The sequence below is a fragment of the Rutidosis leptorrhynchoides genome, chromosome 8, assembly GCF_046630445.1.
Source record: "Rutidosis leptorrhynchoides isolate AG116_Rl617_1_P2 chromosome 8, CSIRO_AGI_Rlap_v1, whole genome shotgun sequence".
Lineage (NCBI taxonomy): Eukaryota > Viridiplantae > Streptophyta > Magnoliopsida > Asterales > Asteraceae > Rutidosis > Rutidosis leptorrhynchoides.
In genome coordinates, this window is record NC_092340.1 from 218,365,046 (window position 1) to 218,392,847 (window position 27,802).

The 27,802-nt window shown below is 34.0% G+C and overlaps 1 pseudogene; it reads right to left on the bottom strand.

Annotated features, from left to right (window-relative positions):
* Positions 1 to 283: 283 nt before the first annotated feature.
* Positions 284 to 27,416, bottom strand: LOC139864799 (protein argonaute 4-like; annotated as a pseudogene).
* Between the last annotated feature and the right edge of the window lie 386 nt (positions 27,417 to 27,802).

Sequence of the window (27,802 nt, forward strand, 5' to 3'; positions counted from 1 at the left end):
CTTAAATCGTTGAATAAGGAAAGATTTATGCTCGTTTTTTGGTCTTAATTGCATCAATTTTGATATTGAAAATTTTATGTTCATATGGTTTTCGAACGATGGTCAACAAGTTAAGTTGGTTTACATTAACTCACTTTATCAATGTTTATGGCCTACACTGGTATTTTTCTGAGTATATAGCCTACATTGAAATAAAAAGAAAAGTATATAGCTATTGAGTAGTATAAACCCTTCAAAGAACTATCTATTAACCAATTGTTGTTTAACATTATCTATTCGGCGTTCAGCAAAAGAACATCGAACTGCATACATCTTTATGAAGCTTGGGCATTTGGGTGAAACCACCAGCACCACCACTGATGCTAGATGAAGTATCCGAAACATCGTCAAACTTGAGGAATTGTGCCATTTGTCCTGCTGCCAAGTGGGCGTAACAAACCGGAGCAACTGTACATACTGTGAAGACCTGTCCTAATCCATCCGGACAACGTCCATATCGATTATAAACGATTCACAATAGTTGATTACATCGCGAGGTACTTGACCTCTATATGATACATTTTACAAACATTTGCATTCGTTTATGAAAAGACAATCTTTCATTACATTGAAAGTATAATATATCTAGCTATAATTGACTTAATAATAATCTTGATGAACGCAACGACTCGAATGCAACGTCTTTTAAAATATGTCATGAATGACTCCAAGTAATATCTCTAAGATGAGCAAATGCACAGCGGAAGATTTCTTTCATACCTGAGAATAAACATGCTTTCAAGTGTCAACCAAAAGGTTGGTGAGTTCATTAGTTTAACATAAATAATCATTTCCATCATTTTAATAGACCACAAGATTTTCATTTCTCATAAATAAACGTCCCATGCATAGATACAAAAATATCATTCATATGGATTGAACACCTGGTAACCGACATTCACAATATGCATATAAGAATATCCCCATCATTCCGGGATCCTCCTTCGGACATGATATAAATTTCGAAGTACTAAACCATCCGGTAATTTGGATGGGGCTTGTTGGGCCCGATATATCTATCTTTAGAGTTCGCGTCAATTAGGGTGTCTGTTCCCTAATTCTTAGATTACCAGACTTAATAAAAAGGGCATGTTTGATTAGATAATCTAACCATAGAATGTAGTTTCGATTACTTGTGTCTTTTTCATAAAACAGTTATAAAAGCAACGCATGTATTCTCAGCCCAAAAATATAAAGGGTAAAAAGGCAAATGAAACTCACTATACTGTATTTTGTAGTAAAAATACATATGACATCATTGAACAAATGCAGGGTTGGCCTCGAATTCACGAACCTATATCATTTGTATGTTTATTAATATATATATTATCAAAATTGAACAAATTCATATATTATAACTTATGTTATAGATTATATATATTTAATTTGTATATACCAAAAATGATTAGTGTTTAAATAGTTATATTAAAATATATTCAGTTGGCCTTATATTAAAAAAAAAATTGCCTGATTTGTTATATATGAATATTCATATAAAATTCGTTAATATAATTAATACATACTTTTATATAATATTACCTATAAATATATTTTTATATACATAACATTTATTTAGTAAAGTAATATTAATTATGGTAAGTAAAAGTTGTATTTGATTATAATAATAATAAAGAAAATAACAATACTGATAACAATAATATTTATAGAAATTTTACTATTAATAATAGTTAGGATAATAGTTTTAATAATAATAATAACAATACTCATAATATTTATAATAATACTTATGATAATCTGATAACACTAATAATGTTGATAGCATTAATAATACCTAATAATAATACTCATGCTTTTAGGTTGATGTTAATGTTAATATTTATGAAAATAATAATAATAACATTAATAACACTTCTAATTAACAATATTAATTTAATAATAATAATAATAATAATATTGATATTAATACTTAGAGATATGATATTACTTTTACTATATTACAAATAATAGCAATCATAAAAAAAATAACAACAATAGTAATAATAAACATATTAAGAATATTAATAATAATACTAGGGATAACTAACTACCTCATAAGGCCCTTTAAAAAAAATTGCAGTCTGCAGGGCTCGATCCCTAGACCCCTCGTTCACCTCTCCAACCTACAAACCAACCCATCCAACTTGCTTTCCTAATTATACTGAGACCCCTAATTTATTTAATCTGTATTACTTTTATGTTCTTCAACTTCTTCTCCATCTTCAATTCAGTCGACCCATTGATCAACCAAACATGAAAATCACTCATCAAATCAGTCTTAGGACTTTCAAACAATTCCCAATCAAGCTATGTTAACTTGAATTAATTTGAAAACAAAAATAAAAAAAATAAAAACCCCACAGCAGCTAGCGATGGGTTTTTTTTTAAAAAAAAATTGATTTCGCAATTTATAAAGTTATAGACAAAAGTTGTAACACGGGTTGTCTTTCAAATCACTCCTAAAAACTTTCTCAAATATCAATTGAACCTGAAACATCGAATTAAAGTCGAATTTCGCGATGAACAAAAGGTTTGACTTTTTGTAAAAATAACTTTGACTTCAAAATTCTACCTTGATACAAAGAATTGAGATAAGATATTTTGGAGATAGTTTTGCTAGATGGATTCTAATCTAACTGCATTTTTAAATTTTTGAAATTGATACAAAATCGAGAGTTTGCAGTTTGAGTTTCAAATAGAGTTATACGACTTGTTTTCTTCATTTTCTATTTTAATTTGATTGAATGGAGCTGTAAAGGTGTTTGATAATTGATAATGGAAAAGTGTAGGTTATATGATATCCAATACAACTGTAATTAATTGTCTTATAGCAGATAATGGTCGACGAGTAGTTCACAGGTGGACAGAAAAAGATAAAAAAAAAATCCAACAGTATCTCGTGTAAATATCTGTTTTATATAAATGGAATTTCTTTTATATTTGTTTTAAATATATTTATGTATATACCTATATTCATATAACATATATATATATATATATATATATATATATATATATATATATATATATATATATATATATATATATATATATATATATGTGTGTGTGTGTGTGTGTGTGTGTGTATTATAATAAATCTTATAATTATAACTACAATAATAAAAAATATAATTACAATATTAATATTACCTTAATATTATGAATAATAATAATAATAATAATAATAATAATAATACTAAAAATTAATAATAAAGATGTTAGTATAATGTTAATTATTAATTATTAATAATAGTTAATAATGATATCAATAATATTAATAATTATAGTAGTAATTATAAAGATGTTAATAATATTATTAATTTTAAAAAAAATAATGATCATTAAAGGTAAAGGTAATAATATTTAATGATATCACAAGTAACAATTAATATATAACAAATTGCTTGTGTCAAATTCCATATCTATTTCTTTTATATAATAATATTAATAATATAGTTATTAATATTATTTTAACATTAATATTAATTCTAATAATGAAAACATTAATATAACGATTATATTTAAATTTATAATTTAATATATTAACTTTACATTTTGTTATATAAAATATTTGAACATTTAATATTCATGTTTATAAATGTATATATATTTCAATATATTAATTATATATATATGTCATTTATATATATACAGAATCATTCTAATAACAGTTTAATTATTTTGTATATTACTTTGTATGATTCAATTGTATCTTATTACTTCAAATTCATATATAATTTTATATTTATATAAATACATATTTTATTTACAAATAATTGTTCGTGAATCGTCTGGAATGGTAAAACGTCAGATGATTTCATGTAGATAGTTTTAAAAGTTTTGAGACTCAACATTACATACATTGCTCATCGTATTGAAATCATATAAAGATTTAAGTTTAAATTTGGTCAGAAATTCCCGGGTCATCACAGTACCTACCCGTTAAAGAAATTTCGTCCCGAAATTTGAGTGAGGTCATCATGGTTAACAATAAATATGTTTTCCTGGCGAATATGGGCTGATAAATAGAGTTTTATCATCCTTAAATAATATAGATGAAAGAATTCGATTACTCGAAGCGTACGAGTGAAGCTATCACAAAAGTTTGAAATAGGAAAAGTAATGATTCGTCTTAACTTTTGATGTTGTCTTGGTTGAATTCCGGAATTTAAGGGATTTAACGAAAATCTTCGAAATCTAAAAGATTTGATTCTTCGGCGAGTAAGGAAGTTAAGATCTCTATAATTAAATATGGTAATCTGCCTCGATTACTCTGTCTGATATTTCCATTATAAGTTAAGCTCTTCCGTTCCATTATTCTCACCATTCCTATACTTTCTTTCTTAGTTCATACATCTAAAAGATTGTGAAAATGCTTAATTCAGTTCTAATCCTTGATATTTTTCTAATTATCATTTCTGTCATCCTTCTTTTCAATCTTCCATCAGAAGAATCTGTTTACTTCTACTATTACCTTGGGGTGATACTATTCTTAATTATACTGTGTCTTTATATTGCTATTCGTATTAATATCCATGGTTTGTAACCTCCGTGTTATTATTGGACTTTATATTTTCTCTTATATTTTAGAGCTCTTTGCCTTTTTATTCTCCTCTCGACCTCTGGTAAAGCGAGTAATGGTCCAGAATTCATAAGTATGGAATTTCGGATAAACATCATGTTCTAAATAAGAAAGAAGGTATTAGCACGATTTGATTTGTCAAATTATCAGAATCACTGAGTATAGAACTATCAAGAATATATATTCTTGATATGTTCAGAAGTTACGCAGAATGAAAGAGTTATGTAACATGGCACGTGATGACGTTATGATCTGTGAATCATCACGTCTCATTAGAAACTCAGCATGACTTACTGTAATATAATCACGTTGATCAAGTGTCATTATATTATATTAACTCATGCATCAGTTCCCAACATTACTTCAATAACATTCATATTTTAGGCTCGAAAGTTTACATAATATAGAAACTAACAATTTCTATATGATGTAACACTGATAGCACGAAGAGATTAATGATTTCAGATAAGAATAGTTATGAAAATATCTTCAGAAATATGGAGGATATTTATAATGAAAGATACGATAATATCTCGGAATATCTAAGATCAGAGGATGATATAAACTATTGTCTGCAAGGGTTTAGAGTAAGGAGCAAGATATTCACTAAAGACTTTAACAGACATTGAATCATTTGAATTCTTTGAAGTCAAACTTATTCTTTGTGATTTGTCCCCGGCTTTCTTCATAGTTTCGCATAATCTGCTTTTCGGTACTAAATTTTCTATTGTATGTTTCGGACGAGAATATTTATGAAAATATTCTCAGAAATATCGAAGATATTGATGATGATATTTTGGAATTTCTAAGTTCGATGGTTGATGAAAAAGATTTTCCGCAAGATTTTAACATGAGTACGGAGCAAGATATTCGTTGAAGGTTTCATCAGATCCAGAATTACCTGGATTCTTTGAATATATAGTATGGTCCTTGTATTTGTCCTTGGTCTCCTTCGTGGTTAGCTCAATCCGTTTTCTAGTTCCAACTTTTTTGAGCTTTTCCAACATATTATTCTTTATCATCAAACTTTCGATGATTAAGGTCGTTTACGGTTTTTCTATGGTTTCTGTTACTTCATTCAACTTTTTTAACATTCAGAGTATTGATTTGTGACTGATTGCTTTTCAGAATTTCAGAATGAGAGATCATAATTCTAAATGTGATACATATAACTGTTTGTAGCGACCCGACCAAATCATGTTTGACGGCGCCGACTACTTCGGTCCCGTTGCGTGGTCATAAGTCTTTATTATGACTTTTGACCAAAATATGTCGCATTTATTTTCTAAGAAAAAGGATGTTTCAAGTTAACAAATGTAGTTCGAAAGACTAGCTACATTACAATGTTTAACGTACGAATGAAACCTATGCGACACAATTTAAAGTAGTCAAAAGACGCTCCATCTATGCATGTATACTCGACATCCAAACAAGTATCAAAAAGAGTGCGGAAGCATGTATCAAGTAGCTTTCAAGGACCTGAGAAAACATATAGAAAACTGTCAACGAAAATGTTGGTGAAATCATAGGTGTTTTAGTAAACGTTGCATTTGAACCACAAGATTTAATATAATATGATTATCTAAATCATTTGCATTCCAAAGTTGTTATTTGTTTCGCGGGCACCCAATTATCAAACTTAACTGTTTTGCACCCTTCGCGTAGTGTTAGAACATACACTAGACCCGAAAATATATTTCATCCGCTAACGGTAGCGAACCGTCCGAATGAGGCTCGTCAAGCCCATGTGATCACATAATATAAGTTCACGTTTACACCCTGCAAGTGTAACTAATGATAATTGAATTGAGGGTTTTTGTTCAAACCCGTACGTGGAATGTTCATTTTCGTACTTGTGTTTAAAGTGTAAAAGTATGATACGTATATGTTTCTCATCTCATAGTTTAAAGCATAAAAGTTGTTTGAAGGATGGGACTATGATCTCACCTTGAGTGCACGTATGAAAAGTACTTCACAAAGTAACGTGTGCGAAGGATAGTGCTAGTCTTGACCTAAACCAATAGGTCGTATCAATAACGGTAAACACGATAGGTCAAAGATGTTTAATTAGTCCTATGGCTCGTTACGACTCGATTATGTAGCATGTGAATCAAATTGTCAAGTTTCATGCAAGATACAAGTACAGAAACAAGTTAGGAAGGTTGCATAATCATTTGGTTAAGTTTGACAAAAAGTCAAACTTTGGTCGGTCAAAGTCAACGAAAGTCAACACGTTCGGGTCGGGTCCCGAACTATTTTTCTGAGGTTTTTATTCATATATAAGCATGTTAGAACAAGTCTCATGTGAATCGGAGGTCCATAGTGTGCCAAACATTTTTCGTATTTTGACCAAAGAGGTCAGAAACTGGACACGGCTTAGGCCGCGCCGCGGCCCCAAATTGTCGCGCCGCGACAATACACGGGAACTGGTACCTGGTCAGTCTCAAATGTCCAAGTCTCAATTCCAAACACTTTCAAGCATAACTCGCAAACCGCTAATACTTAGAACTCGTATCTTATATCGTTAGAAAGGTAATTTGACAAAGAACACAACTAAATACATTTCACCAACCAAAAATGTTATTTGTAACAATCGGCTTTCCAAAGTAAATGATCAATTAATGCACACATTTAATACACAAATTTGATAAGTGCACATTTATGATTCGGGCATTTAATGCATACATATAACATGCCGTTTTGTAGGTAATCGAGAATACAATACAACTAACTACTTACTAACTACAATTCATGTCATTCAATGCATCAAATATTCATTTCAAGCTTATCAAACCCTAACCCGAATTCACCAAAATCACTAATCAAGTTTATGGAGTTTTCTCAAGCAACCTACACATCAATTTGAAGCTAGTGATACTAGGAACACATTTAATACATGCATTTATAACATTTAACAACATTCAAACCACCAAATCACCAAATCAAACACACCAAAGTTCATACTCAAGCTAGTTACTTCAAATAACGAAATCGAGCATATAAATCATATATTCATGTTAGACTTGAGCCATAGACACTAATTAACAACTTTATAAGTTCAAAAATATCAAGAACACAAAATCTAGTGATTTTAGAAAGTTACCCAAACTTGATGAAGTCGGTATGGAATCGAAGAGGAAGTTGCAAAGATTTCAAATATGTAATTTGTTTTGCAAGACACCCGCTAGCTTGGATTTAGATGATGATTCCTTGTTTGAGAAATTGAGAGAAAATATGGAAGTAGAAGAAGAAAAGGGAAAATGAAAAAGAAAAGATGGGGGTGGGGGTTGACTAGTCAAAGGCTAGTCACCTCTTTGGCATTTTGGCAAAACTAGTCCCTCAAGTTCGGTTGCGGGTGCGTGAATTACCTAGACGAGATATTTTTAAAACACGTATTAACGGGAGATGTTATAAACATATAACGGGATTTAAATAGTTAAACGGAAAAGTAAACGGAAAAAGGCGGGATGTTACATTACCTACTCCTTAAAAGAAATTTCGTCCCGAAATTTAAGTAGGCGTAGTAGTCGTTGTTTCTTCCTCGGAATCCTGCGTTTCCGGAATTGGGAATAAATGAGGGTATTTCTTTTGCATTTGATCTTGCCTTTCCCAAGTAAACTCGGGTCCTCTTTTGGCGTTCCAACGGACTTTAACAATCGGGATTCGGCTTTGTTTCAATGTCTTGACGGAGGTGTCCACAATTTCAACCGGTTCCTCCACAAAATGAAGCTTGTCATCAATAGTAAGTTCCTCGAGAGGGATGACGATATCGGGTTCGGCAAGACACTTTTTCAAGTTAGATACATGGAAGGTAGGATGAACGGAGTTCAATTGAGGCGGAAGATCTAAACGATAAGCAACGTTTCCAATACGCTCCAAGATTTCGAAAGGACCAATATACCGCGGATTTAGCTTCCCGCATTTCCCAAAACGGATTACACCTTTCCAAGGTGCAACTTTTAACATTACTCGGTCACCGACTTGAAATTCGAGGTCGTTGCGTCTTTTGTCGGTGTAGCACTTTTGACGACTCCGGGCCGTCCGGAGCCTATCTCGGATTTGTACGATCTTCTCGGTGGTTTCGTGAATGAGTTCGGGTCCGGTGATTTGCACGTCACCTACCTCGGCCCAACAAAGAGGTGAACGACATTTTCGGCCGTATAGCGCTTCAAAAGGTGCGGCTTTAATACTCGCGTGATAACTATTGTTGTAAGAGAACTCGGCGAGAGGTAAGTGCTTGTCCCAAGCTTTTCCAAAATCAACCACGCAAGCTCGTAACATGTCCTCCAAGGTTTGAATTGTACGTTCGCTTTGTCCATCGGTTTGAGGATGATATGCGGTGCTCATGTCTAAACGCGTTCCCAACGCTTCTTGCAAGGTACGCCAAAATCTAGAAACAAAACGGCCATCTCGGTCGGAGATAATCGATAAAGGTACACCGTGTCGGGCTACAATTTCTTTAATGTAAAGTTGCGCAAGTTTCTCCATTTTGTCGGTCTCCTTCATGGCAAGAAAGTGTGCGGATTTGGTGAGACGGTCAACAATAACCCAAATGGTATCATAACCGCCCGTCGTTTTTGGTAGTTTGGTGATAAAATCCATCGTTATCCTTTCCCACTTCCATTGCAGGATCTCGGGTTATTGAAGTAGTCTGGACGGTCTTTGGTGTTCGGCTTTGACTTTGGAACATGTCAAACACTTGGAAACATAAGTAGCTACGTCCCTTTTGATGTTCGGCCACCAATATTGTTGTTTAAGGTCGTGGTACATCTTATTGGCACCGGGGTGGATCGAGTATCGTGACTTATGGGCTTCATCTAAAATGAGACTTCGTAGGTTCCCATAACTAGGCACCCAAATCCTTCCGGCGAATTATCGGAGTCCGGTTTCCTTAGTTTCGAATCGAGAGACGAGAATGTTCAAGAGCTAGTGTGAAACGTTTTCATCCTTGAGAGCCTCATCTTGGGCTACCCGAATTTGGCTATTAAGGTTGGTGTGGATGGTGATGTTTAAGGCTCGGACACGAAGAGGCACCGCTCTTTCTTTTCGACTTAAGGCATCGGCTACTACGTTTGCCTTCCCGGGATGGTAACGAAGTTCGCAATCGTAATCGTTTAAGGTTTCAATCCACCTTCGTTGTCTCATGTTTAGTTGCTTTTGATCGAAGATGTGTTGGAGACTTTTGTGATCGGTAAAGATAGTACTCTTGGTTCCATAAAGATAGTGTCTCCACATTTTAAGTGCAAAGACAACGGCTCCGAGTTCGAGATCATGTGTCGTGTAGTTTCGTTCATGAATTTTGAGTTGTCGAGAAGCATAAGAAATGACTTTCGTTCGTTGCATCAACACACACCCAAAACCATGTTTCGAGGCGTCGCAATACACAACAAAATCATCGTTGCCTTCGGGAAGTGACAAGATAGGAGCGGTGGTAAGCTTTGTCTTCAAGATTTGGAACGTGGATTCTTGCTCGGTCGCCCAAATGAATTTCTTTCCCTTGTGAGTTAATGCGGTTAGAGGACGTGCAACCAAATAGAAGCTTTCGATGAATCTACGATAGTACCTGGCGAGACCCAAGAATTGACGAATGTGAGTCGGAGTAGTAGGAGTTTCCCATTTACTAATGGCTTCGAGTTTTGATGGATCGACTTTAATACCTTGGTCACTTACAACATGACCAAGAAATTGAACTTCCTTCAACCAAAATTCACACTTGGAGAATTTGGCATAGAGTCTTTCTTGTCTTAAAAGTTCAAGCACAAGTCGGAGGTGTTCCTCGTGTTCTTCTTCGCTTTTTGAATAGACCAAAATATCATCGATGAACACGATAACGAATTTGTTAAGATACGGTTTGCACACGCGGTTCATAAGATCCATGAACACCGCTGGTGCGTTAGTGAGACCAAATGGCATTACAAGAAATTCATAACTACCATAACGAGTTCGGAAAGCGGTTTTGGAGACATCTTCCCCCTTAACCCTTAATTGATGATAACCCGAGCGGAGATCGATTTTTGAATATACGCAAGACCCTTGTAATTGATCAAAGAGGTCATCGATGCGAGGAAGAGGATATCGGTTCTTAACCGTCAATTTGTTTAGTTCACGATAATCAATGCACATTCGTAGGGATCCGTCTTTCTTTTTAACAAACAAAATCGGAGCGCCCCAAGGTGAATGGCTAGGTTGGATAAAACCACGATCAAGTAGTTCTTGGATTTGACTTTGCAATTCTTGCATTTCGGATGGAGCGAGTCTATATGGTGCACGTGCTACGGGTGCGGCTCCCAGAATAAGATCGATTTGGAATTCAACCGGTCGATGGGGTGGAAGACCCGGCAATTCGTCGGGAAATACATCGAAAAAGTCACTAACAATAGGCACATCATCGATATGCTTCTCATCGGACTCAACTTTCTTAACGTGGGCAAGAATCGCAAAACAACCCTTACGGAGTAGTTTTCTAACTTTAAGGCACGAAACGAGGTTGAGTCTGGTGCAACTCTTATCGCCATAAACAATCAAAGGTTCACCATTCTCGATAGGAATTCGGATTGCGTTAAGATCACAAAGGATGTGAGATTTCGTTTTGACTAACCAATTCATACCGATTATTACATCAAAGCTTCCTAGTTCCATGGGTATCAAGTCAATTTCAAATTCCTTACCCAAAATGTTTAACGTACACCCCCGGTAATATGTGTCGGCACTTAATAGTTTCCCGTTAGCCACTTCAATGGTATAAGTAGTATCTAGTGGAAGTGGTGGAGTGCTAAAAGAATGAGTCAAAGTCTTGTATACAAAACTCTTATCGGCACCCGAATCGAATAAACAAGTAACATAAGTGTTGTTGAGGAGAAACGTACCCGTGACTAATTCATTGTCATCTCGGGATTCCTCGGTGTTGATGTTGAAAGCTCGGCCGCGTGTGTTGGGGTTGGCTTTCTTCTTCGGACAGGCATTTCTAAAATGACCCGTTTGGCCACATTCATAACAAGTACCCGATTTTGGTGCATTGGGCACCTTTTGAGCGATGGGGGCGGCACTTCTACAATCGTTGGCCATATGACCACCCCTTTGGCACCGGTGGCAAAATAGATTGCTACATTCACCATAGTGGTGTTTGTGGCATTTGTTGCAAAAGGGTTTATTTCCGCCATAACTTTTCTTGGCGTCGGAGGTGAAAGGCTTTTTGGTGAAGTTGTTGTTGTAGTTGTTGCTTGATTGAGGGGCTTCCCATTTTCTTTTGTTGTTACCCGACTTGTCCTCGGCTTTAGGCACCGGTACTACGATTTCATCAACCGTTTCGATCAATTGGCGGGCCATGTTCAAAGCTTGTTGTAGGTTAGCGGGTTTGGATGACATCACCCCTTGTTTGATGCTCTTTGGAAGACCATACATATAAAGTTCGACCCTTTGAGATTCGGGGTTCACGAGGTTTGGGCACATCAAGGATAGTTCGGCGAATCGTTGATTATAGGCATTGAGATCGTTTTCGACCGCCTCCAAGGTTCTTAGCTCTTGTTCGAGCTTTCGGGTTTCTTCGCGAGGGAAATATTCGATGACCATCTTTTCCCTTAAATCGGCCCAAGAGAGGGCGTGAGCTTCATCGGTACCCACCGATTGTACATAAGTATTCCACCATGTAAGAGCGACACCGGCGAAAGTGTGAGTGGAGTATTTGACCTTGTCTTGGTCCCGACAACCACTTATGCTAAAGACGGCTTCCGTTTGCTCAAACTATCGGGTGAGCACAACCGGTCCCCCGATTCCATCAAAAGTGTGAGGTTTGCACCCCATGAAGGCTTTATAGGAGCATCCCTCATTTGAGTTACCGGCTCCATTGTTGTTGTTGTTGTTGTTTTGGTTGTTGTTATTATTATTGTTATTGTTGTTGGATGAGTGACCGACCATGGCCGCATCTACGGCGGTGGCTATCATGCGTTGTAGAGCTTGTTCGGGTGTTTCTCGGCGTGGTGCACGACGAGGAGGCATTGTTCCTTCAAAACAAAAGAATACCGTTGGTTAGTATTCTAAGTAATACTAACCGTGATATGGAATAAAGATAGAGAGAAAATTTTCCTTGACTCGCCTTAAATTCTTTATGTCATAATGTCGGAACGTTCATATGAGTCACCGTAATATAATCCCGGAAATTATATTACCCTGATTCATATGTGCATTCGACATTATTTCATATAGTCAAGGTGGCGTGTCAATCAAATTAAACAACGTGAGATTTAGATGAAATAAGAGTAGATATGAGTAGAAGCGTTCGAGTATAAATGCACAAATAGTCAAGTAATTCCTACTTCAAGTCTATATGCCGGTTGTAGTCTAGACTCACCAATGTACCCTATGACTCGGGGTTGACACCAATGAACTCTAAATCCCTACAACCAACGCTCTGATACCATCTGTAGCGACCCGACCAAATCATGTTTGACGGCGCCGACTACTTCGGTCCCGTTGCGTGGTCATAAGTCTTTATTATGACTTTTGACCAAAATATGTCGCATTTGTTTTATAAGAAAAAGGATGTTTCAAGTTAACAAATGTAGTTCGAAAGACTAGTTACATTACAATGTTTAACGTACGAATGAAACCTATGCGACACTATTTAAAGTAGTCAAAAGACGCTCCATCTATGCATGTATACTCGACATCCAAACAAGTATCAAAAAGAGTGCGGAAGCATGTATCAAGTAGCTTTCAAGGACCTGAGAAAACATATAGAAAACTGTCAACGAAAAAGTTGGTGAAATCATAGGTGTTTTAGTAAACGTTGCATTTGAACCACAAGATTTAATATAATATGATTATCTAAATCATTTGCATTCCAAAGTTGTTATTTGTTTCGCGGGCACCCAATTATCAAACTTAACTGTTTTGCACCCTTCGCGTAGTGTTAGAACATACACTAGACCCGAAAATATATTTCATCCGCTAACGGTAGCGAACCGTCCGAATGAGGCTCGTCAAGCCCATGTGATCACATAATATAAGTTCACGTTTACACCCTGCAAGTGTAACTAATGATAATTGAATTGAGGCTTTTTGTTCAAACCCGTACGTGGAATGTTCGTTTTCGTACTTGTGTTTAAAGTGTAAAAGTATGATACGTATATGTTTCTCATCCCATAGTTTAAAGCATAAAAGTTGTTTGAAGGATGGGACTATGATCTCACCTTGAGTGCACGTATGAAAAGTACTTCACAAAGTAACGTGTGTGAAGGATAGTGCTAGACTTGACCTAAACCAATAGGTCGTATCAATAACGGTAAACACGATAGGTCAAAGATGTTTAATTAGTCCTATGGCTCGTTACGACTCGATTATGTAGCATGTGAATCAAATTGTCAAGTTTCATGCAAGATACAAGTACAGAAACAAGTTAGGAAGGTTGCATAATCATTTGGTTAAGTTTGACAAAAAGTCAAACTTTGGTCAGTCAAAGTCAACGAAAGTCAACACGTTCGGGTCGGGTCCCGAACTATTTTTCCGAGGTTTTTATTCATATATAAGCATGTTAGAACAAGTCTCATGTGAATCGGAGGTCCATAGTGTGCCAAACATTTTTCGTATTTTGACCAAAGAGGTCAGAAACTGGACACGGCTTAGGCCGCGCCGCGGCCCCAAATTGTCGCGCCGCGACAATACACGGGAACTGGTACCTGGTCAGTCTCAAATGTCCAAGTCTCAATTCCAAACACTTTCAAGCATAACTCGCAAACCGCTAATACTTAGAATTCGTATCTTATATCGTTAGAAAGGTAATTTGACAAAGAACACAACTAAATACATTTCACCAACCAAAAATGTTATTTATAACAATCGGCTTTCCAAAGTAAATGATCAATTAATGCACACATTTAATACACAAATTTGATAAGTGCACATTTATGATTCGGGCATTTAATGCATACATATAACATGCCGTTTTGTAGGTAATCGAGCATACAATACAACTAACTACTTACTAACTACAATTCATGTCATTCAATGCATCAAATATTCATTTCAAGCTTATCAAACCCTAACCCGAATTCACCAAAATCACTAATCAAGTTTATGGAGTTTTCTTAAGCAACCTACACATCAATTTGAAGCTAGTGATACTAGGAACACATTTAATACATGCATTTATAACATTTAACAACATTCAAACCACCAAATCACCAAATCAAACACACCAAAGTTCATACTCAAGCTAGTTACTTCAAATAACGAAATCGAGCATATAAATCATATATTCATGTTAGACTTGAGCCATAGACACTAATTAACAACTTTATAAGTTCAAAAATATCAAGAACACAAAATCTAGTGATTTTAGAAAGTTACCCAAACTTGATGAAGTCGGTATGGAATCGAAGAGGAAGTTGCAAGGATTTCAAATATGTAATTTGTTTTGCAAGACACCCGCTAGCTTGGATTTAGATGATGATTCCTTGTTTGAGAAATTGAGAGAAAATATGGAAGTAGAAGAAGAAAAGGGAAAATGAAAAAGAAAAGATGGGGGTGGGGGTTGACTAGTCAAAGGCTAGTCACCTCTTTGGCATTTTGGCGAAACTAGTCCCTCAAGTTCGGTTGCGGGTGCGTGAATTACCTAGACGAGATATTTTTAAAACACGTATTAACGGGAGATGTTATAAACATATAACGGGATTTAAATAGTTAAACGGAAAAGTAAACGGAAAAAGGCGGGATGTTACACTGTTGATGTAGATATGCTGTGAGTTTTCAAAGTACTGATTGCTGATTCCTGGTAATTGTTATGGAAGTTATCGTTACAAGATGCGGATGAGTACATGACGAGACTTCAATAGATAAATATAGTGATTTGTCGGAGGGATTTAAACTAAGGAGCGACAAGGTTACTGGTACATTTGCTGGTAATGTGGTGGAATATAAAAGAATCCTCCGGTATTAAAAGGGTAATTTGTATATATCAGGATTATAGTAAGGCTACTTCGAATGAAAAGTCGAAGTTGACTTGCTGGAGCTGTGACAAAATTTGCTACTTTGAAAGGGATTACCAAGTTATTTTTGGGTAATAACAATGGCAAAGAAGCTAGCACAGATATGTTTTAATCGTTTACTCAAGTTCCGAGTGTTTTTCAGGTGCATAACTATATGCATAAATCTTTCCTTCTGTAGAAGAAGTGCGGTTGATTCATCCTATCGATTGAGGTGTTTTCAAGAATCATGAAAGTTTGAACGCAGATTGGAATCGTCAAAATACAAATGAGGTTTAAGTTGAAATCAAGTGGCAAACTTGAAGAGATGTTTAGTTTCATATGTTATTATCAATATTTTAATTCATTTTAATTGTCCAATGTCATTAGTCCACAGTTCATAGTCCACAATTTGTAGTACAACAATTCATATATAGTTTAATATATAATATTCGAATTAATTAATATGTATTGTGACCCGTGTACATGTCTCAGACTCGATCACAACTCAAACTATATATATTATTGTAGAATAACCTCAACCCTGTATAGCTAACTCCCGCATTACTGCATATAGAGTGTCCATGGTTATTCCAAATAATATATATAGATGGGTCGATATGATATGTCAAAACTTTGTATAAATGTCCCGATATTTAAAGTGCGTAAAATAAATAACAGAAATTAAATGACGATAAATAAAATTACGATAAATAAAATATAATCAGTTAGCTAGGAACAGTTAGCTACGAACAGTTAGCGTGGATTCTTAACAAAATTCCTCATAGTTAATTTGTTTGTTTCTAACAAATTTTATTTTGTCAAATGTTTTCTTCATTATGCCACTTATTGGATTCTGATAAATCAAAATCCAAATATGAAATTGGATGAATATGGTTATTCTGTGGTGAACGGATTTGTATGTAAGTAGGATAGTATATGACTGTTGAAATAGATTCGAAGAACGTACAATGTAACTTATTAATGTGAAATTTAAATATCCCTCGGGTATTACCTACCCGTTAAAATATTTTCACCATTAACAGTTTGTACAAGAGAATTTTTAATTACAATCTTTATGAAAACATATATACATATATATTTTCTTCAGATGTATTCATGGATTTAATGAGTTAATATGATATTAAACTCATTTGCTTTTCGGTTGGAACTAGAATAAATAATCTCTAAAACTTTAGAGATTACATATTCGCCATGTCGAACGAAGATAAATGAGGTAGAATGATACGTAGAACGAAGATCATACTCAAAGTACAGATGATGATATTGAAGCATGGATTGTTGATGGTACTGGTGCTGTTATTGATGGTACTGTTGGTGCCGGTTTTGTTGTTGAAGCTGGTACATTTTGCACCATATTCTCCGAATTGATTATTCGAGCACGAAGTTCGTTGACTTATTACTCCAGGATGATTGTCGGTCAGAACGAGCGGATGAATAAGGTTCAGAATTGTGGATAGAATATAATCTTGTCGAGTTACCCTGGAAATGAGACTGAAAATGGTGTCTCGAACAGGTTTGCCGGTAAACGCTTCAGGTTCATTGTCAAGAGGTGAATTCGGTTGGTGGAAGGGATTGCCTTCTGCGCGTTTCCATTAATTAAGTCAACTACGAACCCATCAGATGAATTGATAATGGCTGATTGGTTGATTCATGCCGGTGACGCTGTTTTCGGAGCTTAGGTGAACATCTATGTCGGAATAGCTGTCGGAATAACTATCGAAATAGCTATCGGAATCTGAGGGACTCGAACGGATTGCAGGATTCATCTCGTACGATCAGATGAAGGATTTTCGATAAGAAATAGATTATAGGATGTAGATTAGTACCCTGCAATACATAATTTACATATGCATATATAATACTAAAATCCCATAAGTTACGGAGGAATCTACGGAAGTTGTCAGGCAAAGTTACAGTAACAGATACGCTAAGATATGAAGTAGCAAATACACTAAGATATGAATTTTGTCTATACACTATTCATGCAGTTAATGCAGTAAAACGTGTCTAGACTAAGAATGATAAGCAAGTGATTCTCTAAGAATGATAAGCAGGTAATTTTTGACACGAAATGATAAGAAAAACTTTTGACATGCAGACATGGTCGAAGTCCAGACTCACTAATGCATCCTAACGACTTATCAGTTAGACACACTAATGCAGACATGGTTCGCTAAGACCACCGCTCTGATACCAACTGTGAAGACCCGTCCTAATCCATCCATTATAAACGATTCACAACAGTTGATTACATCGCGAGGTACTTGACCTCTATATGATACATTTTACAAACATTTGCATTCGTTTATGAAAAGACAATCTTTCATTACATTGAAAGTTGACGGCAGGCATACCATTTCATAATATATCTAACTATAATTGACTTAATAATAATCTTGATGAACGCAACGACTCGAATGCAACGTCTTTTAAAATATGTCATGAATGACTCCAAGTAATATCTCTAAGATGAGCAAATGCACATCGAAAGATTTCTTTCATACCTGAGAATAAACATGATTTCAAGTGTCAACCAAAAGGTTGGTGAGTTCATTAGTTTAACATAAATAATCATTTCCATCATTTTAATAGACCACAAGATTTTCATTTCTCATAAATAAACGTCCCATGCATAGAGACAAAAATATCATTCATATGGATTGAACACCTGGTAACCGACATTCACAATATGCATATAAGAATATCCCCATCATTCCGGGATCCTCCTTCGGACAAGATATAAATTTCAAAGTATTAAAGCATCCAATACTTTGGATGGGGCTTGTTGGGCCCGATAGATCTATCTTTAGAGTTCGCGTCAATTAGGGTGTCTGTTCCCTAATTCTTAGATTACCAGACTTAATAAAAAGGGCATATTCGATTAGATAATCCAACCATAGAATGTAGTTTCGATTACTTGTGTCTATTTCGTAAAACAGTTATAAAAGCAACGCATGTATTCTCAGCCCAAAAATATAAAGGGTAAAAAGGCAAATGAAACTCACTATACTGTATTTTGTAGTAAAAATACATATGACGTCATTGAACAAATGCAGGGTTGGCCTCGAATTCACGAACCTATATCATTTGTATGTTTATTAATATATATATTATCAAAATTGAACAAATTCATATATTATAACTTATGTTATAGATTATATATATTTAATTTGTATATACCAAAAATGATTAGTGTTTAGATAGTTATATTAAAATATATTCAGTTAGTCTTATATTAAAAAAAAAATGCCTGATTTGTTATATATGAATATTCATATAAAATTCGTTAATATAATTAATACATACTTTTATATAATATTACCTATAAATATATTTTTATATACCTAACATTTATTTAGTAAAATAATATTAATTATGGTAAGTAAAAGTTGTATTTGATTATAATAATAATAAAGAAAATAACAATACTGATAACAATAATATTTATAGAAATTTTACTATTAATAATAGTTAGGATAATAGTTTTAATAATAATAATAACAATACTCATAATATTTATAATAATACTTATGATAATCTGATAACACTAATAATGATGATAGCATTAATAATACCTAATAATAATACTCATGCTTTTAGGTTGATGTTAATGTTAATATTTATGAAAATAATAATAATAACATTAATAACACTTCTAATTAATAATATTAATTTAATAATAATAATAATAATAATAATAATAATAATAATAATAATAATAATAATAATAATAATATTGGTATTAATACTTAGAGATATGATATTACTTTTACTATATTACAAATAATAGCAATCATAAAAAAAATAACAACAATAGTAATAATAAACATATTAAGAATATTAATAATAATACTAGGGATAAATAACTACCTCATAAGGCCCTTTAAAAAAAAATTGCAGTCTGCAGGGCTCGATCCCTAGACCCCTCGTTCACCTCTCCAACCCACAAACCAACCCGTCCAACTTACTTTCCTAATTATACTGAGACCCCTAATTTATTTAATCTGTATTACTTTTGTGTTCTTCAACTTCTTCTCCATCTTCAATTCAGTCGACCCATTGATCAACCAAACATGAAAATCACTCATCAAATCAGTCTTAGGACTTTCAAACAATTCCCAATCAAGCTATGTTAACTTGAATTAATTTGAAAACGAAAATAAAAAAAAATAAAAACCCCACAGCAGCTAGCGACGGGTTTTTAAAAAAAAAATTGATTTCGCAATTTATAAAGTTATAGACAAAAGTTGTAACACGAGTTGTCTTTCAAATCACTCCTAAAAACTTTCTCAAACATCAATTGGACCTGAAACATCGAATTAAAGTCGAATTTCGTGATGAACAAAAGGTTTGACTTTTTGTAAAATAACTTTGACTTTAAAATTCTACCTTGATACAAAGAATTGAGATAAGATATTTTGCAGATAGTTTTGCTAGATGGATTCTGATCTAACTGCATTTTTAAATTTTTGAAATTGATACAAAATCGAGAGTTTTCAGTTTGAGTCTCAAATAGAGTTATACGACTTGTTTTCTTCATTTTCTATTTAAATTTGATTGAATGGAGCTGTAAAGGTGTTTGATAATTGATAATGGAAAAGTGTAGATTATATGATATCCAATACAACTGTAATTAATTATCTTATAGCAGATAATGGTCGACGAGTAGTTCACAGGTGGACAGAAAAAGATAAAAAAAAAAAAAAAAAAAAAAATCCAACAGTATCTCGTGTAAATATCTGTTTTATATAAATGTAATTTCTTTTATATTTGTTTTAAATATATTTATGTATATACCTATATTCATATAACATATATATATATATATATATATATATATATATATATATATATATATATATATATATATATATATCTAAATTTATGTATTATAATAAATCTTATAATTATAACTACAATAATAAAAAATATAATTACAATATTAATATTACCCTTAATATTATGAATAATAATAATAATAATAAAAATAATAATAATAATAATAATAATAATAATAAAAATTAATAATAAAGATGTTAATATAATGTTAATTATTAATTATTAATAATAGTTAATAATGATATCAATAATATTAATAATTATAGTAGTAATTATAAAGATGTTAATAATATTATTAATTTTAAAAAAAATAATGATCATTAAAGATAAAGGTAATAATATTTAATGATATCACAAGTAACAATTAATATATAACAAATTGCTTGTGTCAAATTCCATATCTATTCCTTTTATATAATAATATTAATAATATAGTTATTAATATTATTTTAACATTAATATTAATGCTAATAATGAAAACATTAATATAATGATTATATTTAAATTTATAATTTAATATATTAACTTTACATTTTGTTATATAAAATATTTGAACATTTAATATTCATGTTTATACATGTATATATATTTCAATATATTAATTATATATATATGTCATTTATATATATACAGAATCATTCTAATAACAGTTTAATTATTTTGTATATTACTTTGTATGATTCAATTGTATCTTATTACTTCAAATTCATATATAATTTTATATTTATATAAATACATATTTTATTTACAAATAATTGTTCGTGAATCGTCTAGAATGGTAAAAGGTCAGATGATTTCATGTAGATAGTTTTAAAAGTTTTGAGACTCAACATTACATACATTGCTCATCGTATCGAAATCATATAAAGATTTAAGTTTAAATTTGGTCGAAAATTCCCGGGTCATCACACATACATTGCATTACGAATCGTTAGATTCATTAAGCATACCAATAATGTTATGAATCACTTACTTTGTTACTTGTAACAAATTTAGAGATCTGCAATTTACGCAAAAAGTGTAGCATATTACCTACAGATATGGCACTTGTGCTTCTTTGATACCTGCATAATCCGAAATTGATCACTACTTAATTATTTGCAAAAATTTTACAATCCTTAATTATGAATACACTAGTTAGTTAGATGGCTTACACATAAGATAGTGAATGAACGAGCTCTTGCAAATCGTCGGCTGAGAAACCAATTTGATCTAGAAGTACATGGTAATGGGTAGGTCTTGTTGTTCCCTAAAAACCAAATAATCAATGATCGAGTCAATTATATTCATCCCCGAAAATAAACTGTATAAAATATTTTTTGATACTCACAATCGGTCCATTTTGAGCACATAGGTATAAGTCATTGTTCTTCGGATGACAAACTTTATTGTCGATGATTGTTCCTAAAACACAGAAGTTTTACAAGACATAATTTTTTCGGTTCAATCCTTCTTTAAATTCATATCTATTCAAAATATTAGAATACCTGGTGGAACGTTGTACTCGGAGTCGATTTGAAAAAACTTGGTGTTATGATTTTTTTGGGCAACAATCACCATAAACTTCGGATTCCATTTTTCGTCTAAGAACTTGCAGGCCTGCATGATCTGCTCTAGCTCGATATTCAGGACCTGATTAAACTGTGAGTCACTAACTCCATCTCTGTAATAAAAATATACGGAGTAACTATTAATTAATCTATCAATTAGCAGTATAAAAAGGTTGAACTAATAAGTTTCTAGGCGCACTCAAAATATCGTACCTGAATATAATTATATTTTGGGGCTTTAGCCGTGGAGTACATGTATAGAAATCTTCCAACAACTCCCTGAAACCACAAGAAAAATAAATAAGTTGTATGATTGAATATTTAAAGATTATGAAAATGTTGATAATAATGGAGTACGCGAACTAATTAAACCTTATCATTCCTTCGTCTTTATTAGGTGCAACGGGTTTGAATAAACCATCAATCATCTCAACTCCCGCTGGCTGGGTACGAACAGATGCTCTATAGTTTGAAAAATATGGCCATTTTCTGGAGCTTACAACTTTCACAACACCAAAAAAACAAGTATTAAGATACATAGATTGTTTACATATATCGGACTGTGAATCTAGAATGTAACATACCGCAGCAATCGATGGAATATCAGAACGGCCAGCAGCACCATGTGAAACATCCATTCCAAATATTATAGTCGGAGTCTTTGACACCACTGGTATAGAGCGCAAATGCTCACTACATAGCCGAGAGTTTATACCACCCATCTGAAATCAATAAAAATATTTCAAAACTGAGTTACAAATAGACAAAAATCAAGAAACATTTAACAGTATTATTATATATGCGATAAAGAACATTTGCATTGATCTTCAAAAGCAAGTTAGTAAGATACTGGTCTTTGATATTATTTGGTGGAGCAAGGCACTGCGTGATGATCCCATATTCTACTAAGCAATTTCGTTTCCATGGACCTTAAAAAATTGTACAACTTTAGATTTTTTATTTGTATAAAGGATACTTTTAGGTAGTGAATGATCAAATGTGGATATAACAAACCATAGATTTCTGAATTCTTTCGTTCGGGGAGGATGCATAAAATAAACCTCGGTGGGCCTGGAAGTGCTTTCCTTATGGCTTCAAACATTTTCTCTACACGAACAAGAGCAGGAGTGCGTCCAAACTGAGGTTTCTCTTCTATTATATCATACGGGTCATCAAGGTCCTACAATTATCATAAAAAGTTTGATTTCCAAATTCTTATATATTATACGTAGATGCAGAATGCTAGTTAACTCACCAGTCCTTTTGCTTGAGAGCACCTGAGTAGATCATTACATAGCTTTTTAACGTCGCAACGTGCAGAGAAGTTTACAATAGCCCAACATGATATCTTTATTGGGTTGACCTTCACCCCTTTCCCACATCGGTTGGAGAGGCAAAAACAAAGGCCCTTATATGTGGCTTGATACCTCTTCCTCACATGACGCGTTTTAAACCCGTGAGGGCAGTTGAGTCGCTGGTGGCTCGCTTTTCCCAAAGCGGACAATATTCTGTGGTGGTCCTGGCTTCTGTCTCCGTTGCCATCAACTAGTATCAGAGCCGGGGTTACTACACCGATGTTGGGGGGGGATTGTTGGGGTGACCTTCACCTCTCCGTTGCCATCAACTGGTATCAGAGCCGGGGTTACCACACCGATGTTGGGGGGGATTGTTGGGGTGACTTTCACCCCTTTCCCACATCGGTTGGAGAGGCAAAAACAAAGGTCCATATATGTGGCTTGATACCTCTTCCTCACAGGACGCGTTTTAAACACGTGAGGACAGTTGAGTCGCTGGTGGCTCGCTGTTCCCAAAGCGGACAATATTCTGTGGTGGTCCTGGCTTCTGTCTCCGTTGCCATCAACAATCTTTGTCGGCTCAACAAAAGTCTACAAAAAATAAACCTGTTAGAATTCAAATACACATTTTCATTATTCAATAATTGCAAGGAAAACGTGAAACCTTCTTGTTGAAATTCCATCTACCACCACTAGGAAACAACTCACCTTAAGGTAGACATAAAATGGGTAATTTACAACCAATGTTTACCCTTGGTGGATCCAAAACACGACCCTCTACTTGAGTAAATGTACTGCTGATTGTGATGCCAGTTGAGTTAATAAGTGGATCGACATTATAGTTACTCTGCTCCAATTCCTACAAAGACGAAGAAATTAAAACGTTAGTTACCATTTACTACTTTTTATGCAACTAACTAAATAAAGTATATTTACATATAAGTAGATTTCTCGACGAGTGAAGCTAATTACTTACTCCCGTCAAAGCTTTCATACGCTCTACTGATCTTTGTCTAGATTTCTCGACAAGTGAAGCTCTTTGTAAATTTGACAATGCTTTGGTATATCTTTGTAGGGGTACCAACTCGCACAACTATAAATAAAAAATAAAGTATTTACATAAATCGGCCTAGATTGACGATCATTGTTAACAAAAAAAAAAAGTACTTTGATAATTTACCTCAAGAGGGATGAAAATGGGTCGCTTTGGTTTCCCAACATCTAGGCATGGATAGTCTCTAGATTCTTTAAGATGTATACGATGATGCTTGGCATAGTAATCGTATACAGTTATCTCAGTGGTTTCTGTTTGGCCGATCTCATTCTTTTGTCTCAATTCAAATCTACAAAGCGCATCCTATTAATTCACTCGTTAATCAGAACCGAAACTAAATAAACATGGACAAATAGTACATACGTCTGCTCTCCACATTTTCTTGCGCTCAACCCAATAATTTTATACTCCAGATTAGAGGGGAAAGTCTTGATACGAAGGCTCTTTAGCGTTCTTCTAGCCTATTCACCAGTAAAAAAATAAAAGATCACCGAGGCATTTGCCTGAGTGGTATGCGGTGGTGTTTAACACCCTCGCCGGGTAAGAGGTCCAGGGTTCGAACCTGGCTTCTGAATGATCAAATTAAACATGGACTGAAATAGGCTCCATCGAGGTCAGCCCAAAGGGAAGGTTTTACCGACCCGATCCGGGACTAAGGTCCGGCCCGCCAGCCCCTCGGGATGGTATAAGGGTTCGGATCCCTGTGATCGTGGTCCGGGCTTCCTGCCCGAACGTGTGTGTGTGCAAATGATGACTAGGCTTCGGTCCGGACGGATGAAATCTTGCCGTTCAAAAAAAAAAAAAAAAATAAAAGATCAATCAAAGCTACTGTAATTATTCCCCCTCCTTCAAATATGACTTTTTACCTTAATCCAGTCAATATCCCTTAAAGTTTGAACAATTTGATTCTCGAGAAGAAAGTCTTTGACTTTTCCTGGCCGAACTATCATTGTAGTCGACACATCTAAAATGTAATCAAAAGAAATGACCAATCAGTCATAGTAATAGAATTTAAATTTCCACGAGTCGAAAAATTGAGTGTAAAAACTTACCCATGTTCAAACTCAATCCAGCTTGAGTGGCCCGAAAACCTCTGCAACCCACGACTCCACCCCCAATACGTATAAAGTTTCGAACATCATTTTGAAAGTAACACTGCCGAACAAGAAGACAGCCTCTGCAAGACATAACAATATGATGACATGATTAATGTAACTGAATAAAAATAACTTGAAAATACATTGTATTTGCATTTATATATGACTTACTCTTTTGCGGCATGTTGCCTTAGAAGCACATCCAAAACCCTAACAGCTTCACCGAAATGCTCAGAATCGTTCCCTTGAAGTGCATTAAAAACCGCTTGAATTGGTATTTTGGTAGCATAGTTTATCTTCACAGTATATTTCTTTGATTGAGGTGGACGCCTTGAACTCTTGGTTTCTACACCATTCGGGCTACCTCCTCGTACAGTTCTACACACACACAAAATAAAAAATACAAAAACACAAATTCATTAGAGACATGACTCATATAAGAATTTAAATAAAAATCATAAATATCAAATATTCTCACCTATTTGATGACAAATTTTCCAACAAAATAGAGAAGTCAAGTCTAGTCGTGGGCAAAGGGCCAACTGTAAACAGAGTCTTGTCTCCCTCATATGCAAAGCCTTTACCACCTACCTCAAAATTATATACATTTTGGACCTGGTCTAGTATTTTTCTACCAACACCTTTTGCCTCAACATTATTCCCATCTTCATAGAAAAAAGCCACCTGAAACAAGCATACCACAAGAAAACCTTTGACTTTGACTTTGACTTTTCAAATAAGTCTTTGCCAAGCTACTAATTATATTATATTATATTATACTACCTACTAAATCACGTAAATGATAAACCAAAAATCAACCGCCACACACCCCAAATTAACTGTTACACTGTAGCATTTTCCTTTCTGCTTTTTTTTTTTTTTTTTTACTTGCATATAAATACATGTAATCAATGTTGACATCCAGAAATAATCTCTTTGACAGTCAAATCTAAGGTGAACTCAAAACAACATACGATGAAATTATGTACCGGTTCAGCATACATGAAAGAATTCTCTTTCACTTTAGATATTCAAAACTCAATTTCTTTTACTGTAAAATATTCTACCTCTTCAAAGCTTTTGTTACTTAAAACGCGCAAATTATATTCTGTTAGCATACATGTAAGCAAATTTGTTAAACTTTTTGCAAAATGAGCCTAATTGTAATACATTGTTGCATTCAATTATGATGTATTTGATAGTATCCAACCTCAAAAGTAGATTTTGCAGAACTGCAAAAATTTTGACATTCACAGATTGAGATCTTTATTCAACTTGAACGTTATCACAAATTCACATATCAGTTTGTACCTAAATGTTCCAAAGTACAAGATAAGTAGCACTACTTGACTTTCATAAATTACCTCCTTCAAACTCAAAAATCAAATGCAGAATCTATGAGCTATATAAAATTGTATTGTATTGATATGATCAGTGTTGCAGATCTCGGAATTTCTCGGCGAGATCTCGGGGAGATCTCGGTTTCAAAACTCAGTCGAGAATATTTTTCCATCTCGTTGAGATTTCTCGGTCAACGGTTAAAATCTCGGTCAACGTCACGATTTCTCGGATTTTCTCAGTGAGATCTCGGATTTTCTCGTAATTTCTCGGATTTTCTCGCAATTTCTCGGATTTTCTTCTAATTTTTCGCTCATTTCTCAAATTTTCTCGTAAAAATCCATATAAAGATACATATATTTATATATTTATGCATATTTATATTAAAAAAAACTAGAAAGTCAACACATGTCAACGTCCGAGATCTCCCCGAGATTTTTTCGAGATGCCGAGATCTCCTCAAAAATGTCCAAACGAGATCTCCCAGATATCCGAGTTTTCCAACCTTGGATATGATATAAAAGAGTTAGAACTATACAGTGTATTGGTAGAAGTAATCATTGGTGCTGCTTAACTTCACACTAAAATGGTTGGTTAATAAAGAGATCCTTTGTCCTTTTGTGCCAAAACCACGTCTAGCCATTGGACTACGGTTTGAACGCTTCGTCAATGCCGATGAAGGTGGTGCCAATGCCTCTACTACTTCTGCTTCTGAATGCTTTGACATTTGTCTTTTTCTACGCAATTTCAAGAAAACCATGTGTAAAACATGTAAAACAAACTTAATTTCCTCACATTATACAAAAAAATTATTATCACATCTATCATCAAATGCATGTGATTCGAAACCAAAAGGATACAATAACAATAGAGACTAATAATATATTGTTATTGAACATTCACATGCTCACATTGTGTATCAACTGTCAAACCTTAATTAAGAATACTGTATTTTCGTTCATATATTTTTTTGACCATCAACAACTAAATGTGATTTGTATATGTACTTGTATTTGTATACAGCAACAA